This window comes from Dermacentor andersoni, chromosome 8 (assembly GCF_023375885.2).
Source record: "Dermacentor andersoni chromosome 8, qqDerAnde1_hic_scaffold, whole genome shotgun sequence".
NCBI lineage: Eukaryota > Metazoa > Arthropoda > Arachnida > Ixodida > Ixodidae > Dermacentor > Dermacentor andersoni.
The window spans coordinates 141,201,928-141,207,975 of record NC_092821.1 but is presented as its reverse complement, the minus strand read 5'-3'; positions in this window follow the sequence as shown (position 1 = coordinate 141,207,975).

Here is a 6,048-nt window from a genome sequence, read left to right as displayed (position 1 = left end):
GATATATGCCGACGTCTTCGACGTATTTCTCTGTGAAATTCCGTATCAGCACCGTATCAGCAAATTTGCTTGCACTAGCGGGCATAATTCGAGAAAATGAGGGCGCTGCAAACACCGGAAACATCGTATAACAGGTGAATCTCGTACTAGGATGCTCTAACTTATCAAGAAGCATTGTCAGCACGTTGTAAGACTTAAGTAAGCCAACGAATGTGGGCTTACGTCCTCAATACATACATTGAGGACCGATAGGGTCCTCAATGCGGGTACGTTCGTTACAGAGAACATAGAGACAGTAAAATCAAACATGACAGCGGAATAACTCAGCAGAGCATAAAGTGTGACAATGACAGGGAATGATCATTTTCAAAGTCACAATTATGCCTAATATTTACGTAGCGTATACGCGTCGACAATTGCAACACTGTCGGCCCAGTTTCTTCGAACACCTTGGCTATTGCGTCAGTCTTCGTTTACGCTAGCAATGCAAAGAACTGCGTAACTTTGTTCCGTTCTTTCTGCCCTTTTCCTTTTTCATTTCCTTTTTTGAGCACCTGCATCGAAATTCCGCCTTAGAATTTAGTGCATGCGACCGGATACTCTCGCATTTTGTACGTGTATACATATATATAGCTTGCGAATGCTCCGGGCTGCAGTCAAATGAAGGCTTAATTGCGGAAACCTCTGGCTTTGCTATCTTTGTCGCAAATTGCAGCTCAGCATATGCGGCATATTTGATCCTGGTTCATTGCACGTATGTCGCACCTAGAGTTGTGTTATGCGCTATCTTATCGCTTCAAAATATGTGATTGTGTCTGACGGGGACACTAAACCCCGTGTGTGCGTGATTGTTTCTGACAAAGTCATTGTAACAAAAAAATTTCTTGATATCGGATGCTGCGTTGAAGAGCAATAAATTAAGTGGCTTGTGCGACATGCACTAACAACAGTTCGTGTGGCGTACAATTAGAGGGGGGCTTTCTAATCAATAAATTATCATGCAAATGTTGGCGAATGATAGGCCTAAATATAGTGCGATCGACGCCCAAGCCGTGGTCATGATATTATTTGTTTTTGTTATTTCCTCGCAGCAATTTATGTGCCATAATCCGTTGTAACTTGGTTATCTATGCCCACCGCTCTCATTACTCTTAAAGTAATAATAATTAAAACGTAGTTCAATAGCTAGCTGTTTTGTCTAATGAGGAACAAGATAATGAGAACAGTCTAGACGAAGAACTGTCGCTTAAGGTCGCAGCTTTACTAACAAAATCGCGCATTTAGCGATAAAAATTATGGGGTTTTACGAGCCAAAACCACTTTCTGATTATGAGGCACGCCGTAGTGGAGGACTCCGGAAATTTCGACCACCTGGGGTTCTTTAACGTGCACCTAAATCTAAGTACACGGGTGTTTTCGCATTTCGCCCCCATCGAAATGCGGCCGCCGTGGCCGGGATTCGATCCCGCGACCTCGTGCTCAGCAGCCCAACACCATAGCCACTCAGCAACCACGGCGGGTCATTTAGCGATAATCGTGCACAGATGGATCTACAAAAATTGGATGTTTGATGTTCATTCCTTTCTATAACAGAGACGGAGACAATAGGAACAGACTGCTAGGACTAGCAAAGTCCCGCGCTGCTCTTGGTGTTCGTATACGTCAATGTACACAGTCACCAGACTTGTGCGTAACGAACTATACGTAATTGTATTACACTGTAATCAATCACGTTTTCTGTTAAATTTGTAATTCATCGGTTACTTTGTACATTTAGTAGCGCTCGGTTTAATTCAATTACTTTTTTTATCAACCAATTACATGTGGCCAGTTACATTTTCTGACGAAACAAGCTGTAACAGGTGACGCAGCTTTGAGTACTTTAGTTTTGCGGGAACGACAGCGTCGAAAGGAATGAAAATAATTGCATGAGTTTTCCCCTTCGCACAATCAGAGTCAAGCACCTACGCCTCGACCACCTGAACATGGCAGGCTCGCAGATTTGCGCACCTTTCTTGGAAGTACGACCTCTGAGCTGTTCTTTTATAATAAATTTAACTGTTCTCTGCTCATAAATTTTCTGGAAGCGCTTTTGTGCTGCCTTCATAGGCGGTAAGCTCGGGCTGCTGCTCAATTCTTCGCTTCGGGCAGTCTATGACTTATCTAATATAAACAGAAGCCCTAGGACGTTAAACGCATACGTTTCGATGAGTTTGATACCCGGGGGTTCTATTTAAACGTTAACAATTTCTTTGTTTTTTTTTTTCTTGTTTTTTTTTAAATCGCCTGTGGCACATATCTCAAATCTGTTTACTAATATGGTTCACTCAAAGAGGAGACTTTACTCAGACTAAAAAATCAAAATGTATGATTGGCTAATTACCAAGATCTGACTAATAAACTTTTCAGCTAAATACTTTAGGACCCATATTGCAATGCACGAATTGAAGCCAGTGATTTCACAAGACATCCTCACTCGGAATGAATTATGTAACCAGCACCAGTTTGTAGATATGGGCAGTAAAAAATTGCAGTAAGAATGCACTGTCGTTTCACGCACTTCAACAAAACTTTTTTTTTTTGACGTCATCATCATGATTATCAGCCTGGCTACGCCCACTGCAGGGCAAAGGCCTCTCCCATACTTCTCCAACTACCCTGGTCATGTACTAATTGTGGCCATGTTGTCCATGCAAACTTCTTAATCTTATCCGCCCACCTAACTTTCTGCCGTCACCTGCTACGCTTCCCTTCCCTTGGAATCCAGTTCGTAACCCTTAATGACCATCAGTTATCTTCCCTCCTCATTACATGCCCCACCCATGCCCATTTCTTTTTCTTGATTTCAACTAAGATGTCATTAACTCGCGTTTGTTCCCTCACCCAATCTGCTCTTTTCTTATCCCTTAACGTTACACCTATCATTCTTTCCATAGCTCGTTGCGTCGTCCTCAATTTAAGTAGAACACTTTTCGTAAGCCTCCAGGTTTCTGCCCCGTAGCTGAGTACTGGTAAGACACAGCTGTTATACTTGAGGGATAATGTCAACCTGCTGTTCACGATCTAAGAATGCCTGCCAACGTTTTTGATGTATGGAAGCTCAAAAGTTAGGGGGACATTAATGCATTTCATAGCAAAATTTGGGAATGCGTATCTAGAAAGTGGTGTTAGCTTCAGAATTCGTTCCAAGCGGATATGACTTTCGAAGTTACCAGCCGCAATTAACAAATTGCAATACGTGCAGACTAACTGGATGAGGTTAATTCGCAAAAATGATAATGAATCATATATTATTTTTTCTTTCTTCAGCATACAATGTGCACCAGTGAGAGTATTCTATCTCAGGAATCAGAATCGTGCTACATATGCTACGAGTTATTTTTAAAATTTCTGTCTAGAACAATTCTAAAATAATGTCCCGGCATGTACGTGACTCGCACACACCATTTCTTTTCCTTTTTTTTCTTTTTTTGCTTTTGTAACACACGAACAGTGGTCTATGACTGAATATTAGCAGCTTTATGTCAAATTACATTACAGCTATAGATTTTGCCACCATTTCAAGGAAAGCGAACGTTTGCTGGCGTCTTCTACGATTAGTTGCACAAGTCTATAAATGGCTAACGAGTAATGGACACCGGCAGGAGATCCACCAAATGTTGGCTGACAAATGGAAACGGCGCTTCTATATATCGCGGTGACCCCTTCGGACGTTGATGCCGGAGAATCAACTATGGACGCTTCTTTTTTTTCAGTTTTGCACTGGCCCTATATCGGAAGTGTTTTTCGGAAGCCCCAGTTACAGTTAAGCGCCTTGCTTCACACAGGACCCAGAACCGAGCATCGCAGCATTGAGTCTTGAACCCCAGTATTGAACCACAGCCTTACATTTAAGCAAGGCGTTCGTATACGTTACAACACAACTCTTCTCTCTCCAGCGCGCATGTTGAGCGGCTTTTCAGTGTCACAGCAGACGTCTTCGCTGATAGATGAACGAGGGAAGATTGCCGAAGGAAATTTTGGACAACAATTCTTAGCGAAGATAAGCAACGTGTGAAGCGCTGCAGCAGACTCTCTGAAAGTGCCGGGCCAACTCGTTAACGCAATATTGCGGAAAACAGGGAGAGAAGTAGTAGTAGTAGATTCTCAGCAGTTCCGCACAATCTCAATGTACTGCACGCTAACTCCAAGCAGAGTTATCAGCATTCGTTCCCGAAAGAAAACGGGGGCCTCGAGTAAAACGCACAAAAGAATGGCCATGAAATCGCCATCACGGCCGTTTTCACTGCTTCCGCACATATTGAGAGACCTCGGAGCAAAGAGGGAAAAAAATAAAATAAAAAGCAGGCACTGCCGTTATAATACACGGTTTGCGAAAGCGCGCGTACGCCGTATACGTGACATTGTGCGCGTGGCGGAATTACTCGCGCCTTGGCTCGCTCTAAGTACACTGCCGAGTCGTTGCAGCAGAAGCGCAGTAGTAGCTGTTGCAGCAGTGGTAAGTGGCGATTTAGTGACGCGCGACCCTGAGAGGTTACAATGCGTCGAACGCGAGGTAAAATTGCTGCTATGCAATCCCGCGCCTGTTCGGTGGCGGACGCGTTTACACATGAGAAGCCGACGGAAGCCGTCACGATGCTCAGGCCGTTCCACGTCTTGGTCGGCACGCGTGTGCAACTGTTATTTGCAAGCGATCGAATCGTCGAGGCGAATGTACACTTGGATGCTCTGCAGTCTTCCACGCTCAATTCAGAAAGAAAAGGGAGCTTTCGGCGTCGAGTCCGGCTTTCATGTGTTTTTTTTTATTGGGGTATAAATAAATGGTTAGGTGCGAAGGTCACTAGTCGACATTGTGCAGACGGATGGCGTGGACACTGAATGCGCTGTTGAATCACTGCTTTGGTGAAAGCAAGGAACGTGTTTCAACGAAAGAGGACTGATGACACGTGGGCTTCTGCTGCTATATACGACACTACCACTAATACAAAAAAAGAAAGAAAAGAAAAGCTTTGTGTATATGGACACGTTTGTTTGCCTAGCTTTACCCCCCGTTCACATGAGCAGGACTTCAGAAGGGGTATATGTTGTTCATCATCATCATCATCATCATCATCATCATCATCATCATCAGCCTGGTTACGCCCACTGCAGGGCAAAGGCCTCTCCCACACTTCTCCAACTACCCCGGTCATGTACTAATTGAGGCCATGTTGTCCCTGCAGACTTCTTAATCTCATCCGCCCACCTAACTTTCTGCCGCCCTCTGCTACGCTTCCCTTCCCTTGGAATCCATTCTGCAACTCTTAATGTCCATCGGTTATCTTCCCTCCTCATTACGTGTCCTGCCCATGCCCATTTCTTTTTCTTGATTTCAACTAAGATGTTATTAACTCGCGTTTGTTCCCTCACCCAATCTGCTCTTTTCTTATCCCTTAACGTTACACCTATCATTCTTCTTTCCATAGCTCGTTGCGTCGTCCTCAATTTAAGTAGAACCCTTTTCGTAAACCTCCAGGTTTCTGCATATTTTGTTCAGCAGGTCGTATCAGTTTAAATGTGACCCCCACCCCCTCTGCTAATTTCGTGGAACCGATCCAACCATGCAATGCTAATAAGTCTCATGGCGTAGGTTATGGATAGATTTAAAACACATTTAAAACATATACATTTATCTGCGTATTATTGCAGGGAAGGGACACAAAGGGGGACGGGGTTAAGACAATATCATGATATAGTTGTCTCACATCTGCGGTGTGGCGCACCATTGGCTACGCCGATAGTGACGTCGTTCCTCTCTCGCAGCAGTCTCTCTCCGACTTCGCAATAGGCTCAAAAATGTGTCTCTGTCTTTAATTAAATGAAATGTGCGGCCCCAGTGTGGGATAACTACAGCGCCTAACCGAGTCATAAACGCTATGATTAACGCATTGGGAAACACAAATGCGTAACATAGTTCAGAAATACTCTGGTGGACCCGCTGGATTAACACAGTGAATCGCTCACTGCACCCCTCCATGGCGTTGATTATGCGAAGCGCAGTGAGTGGCA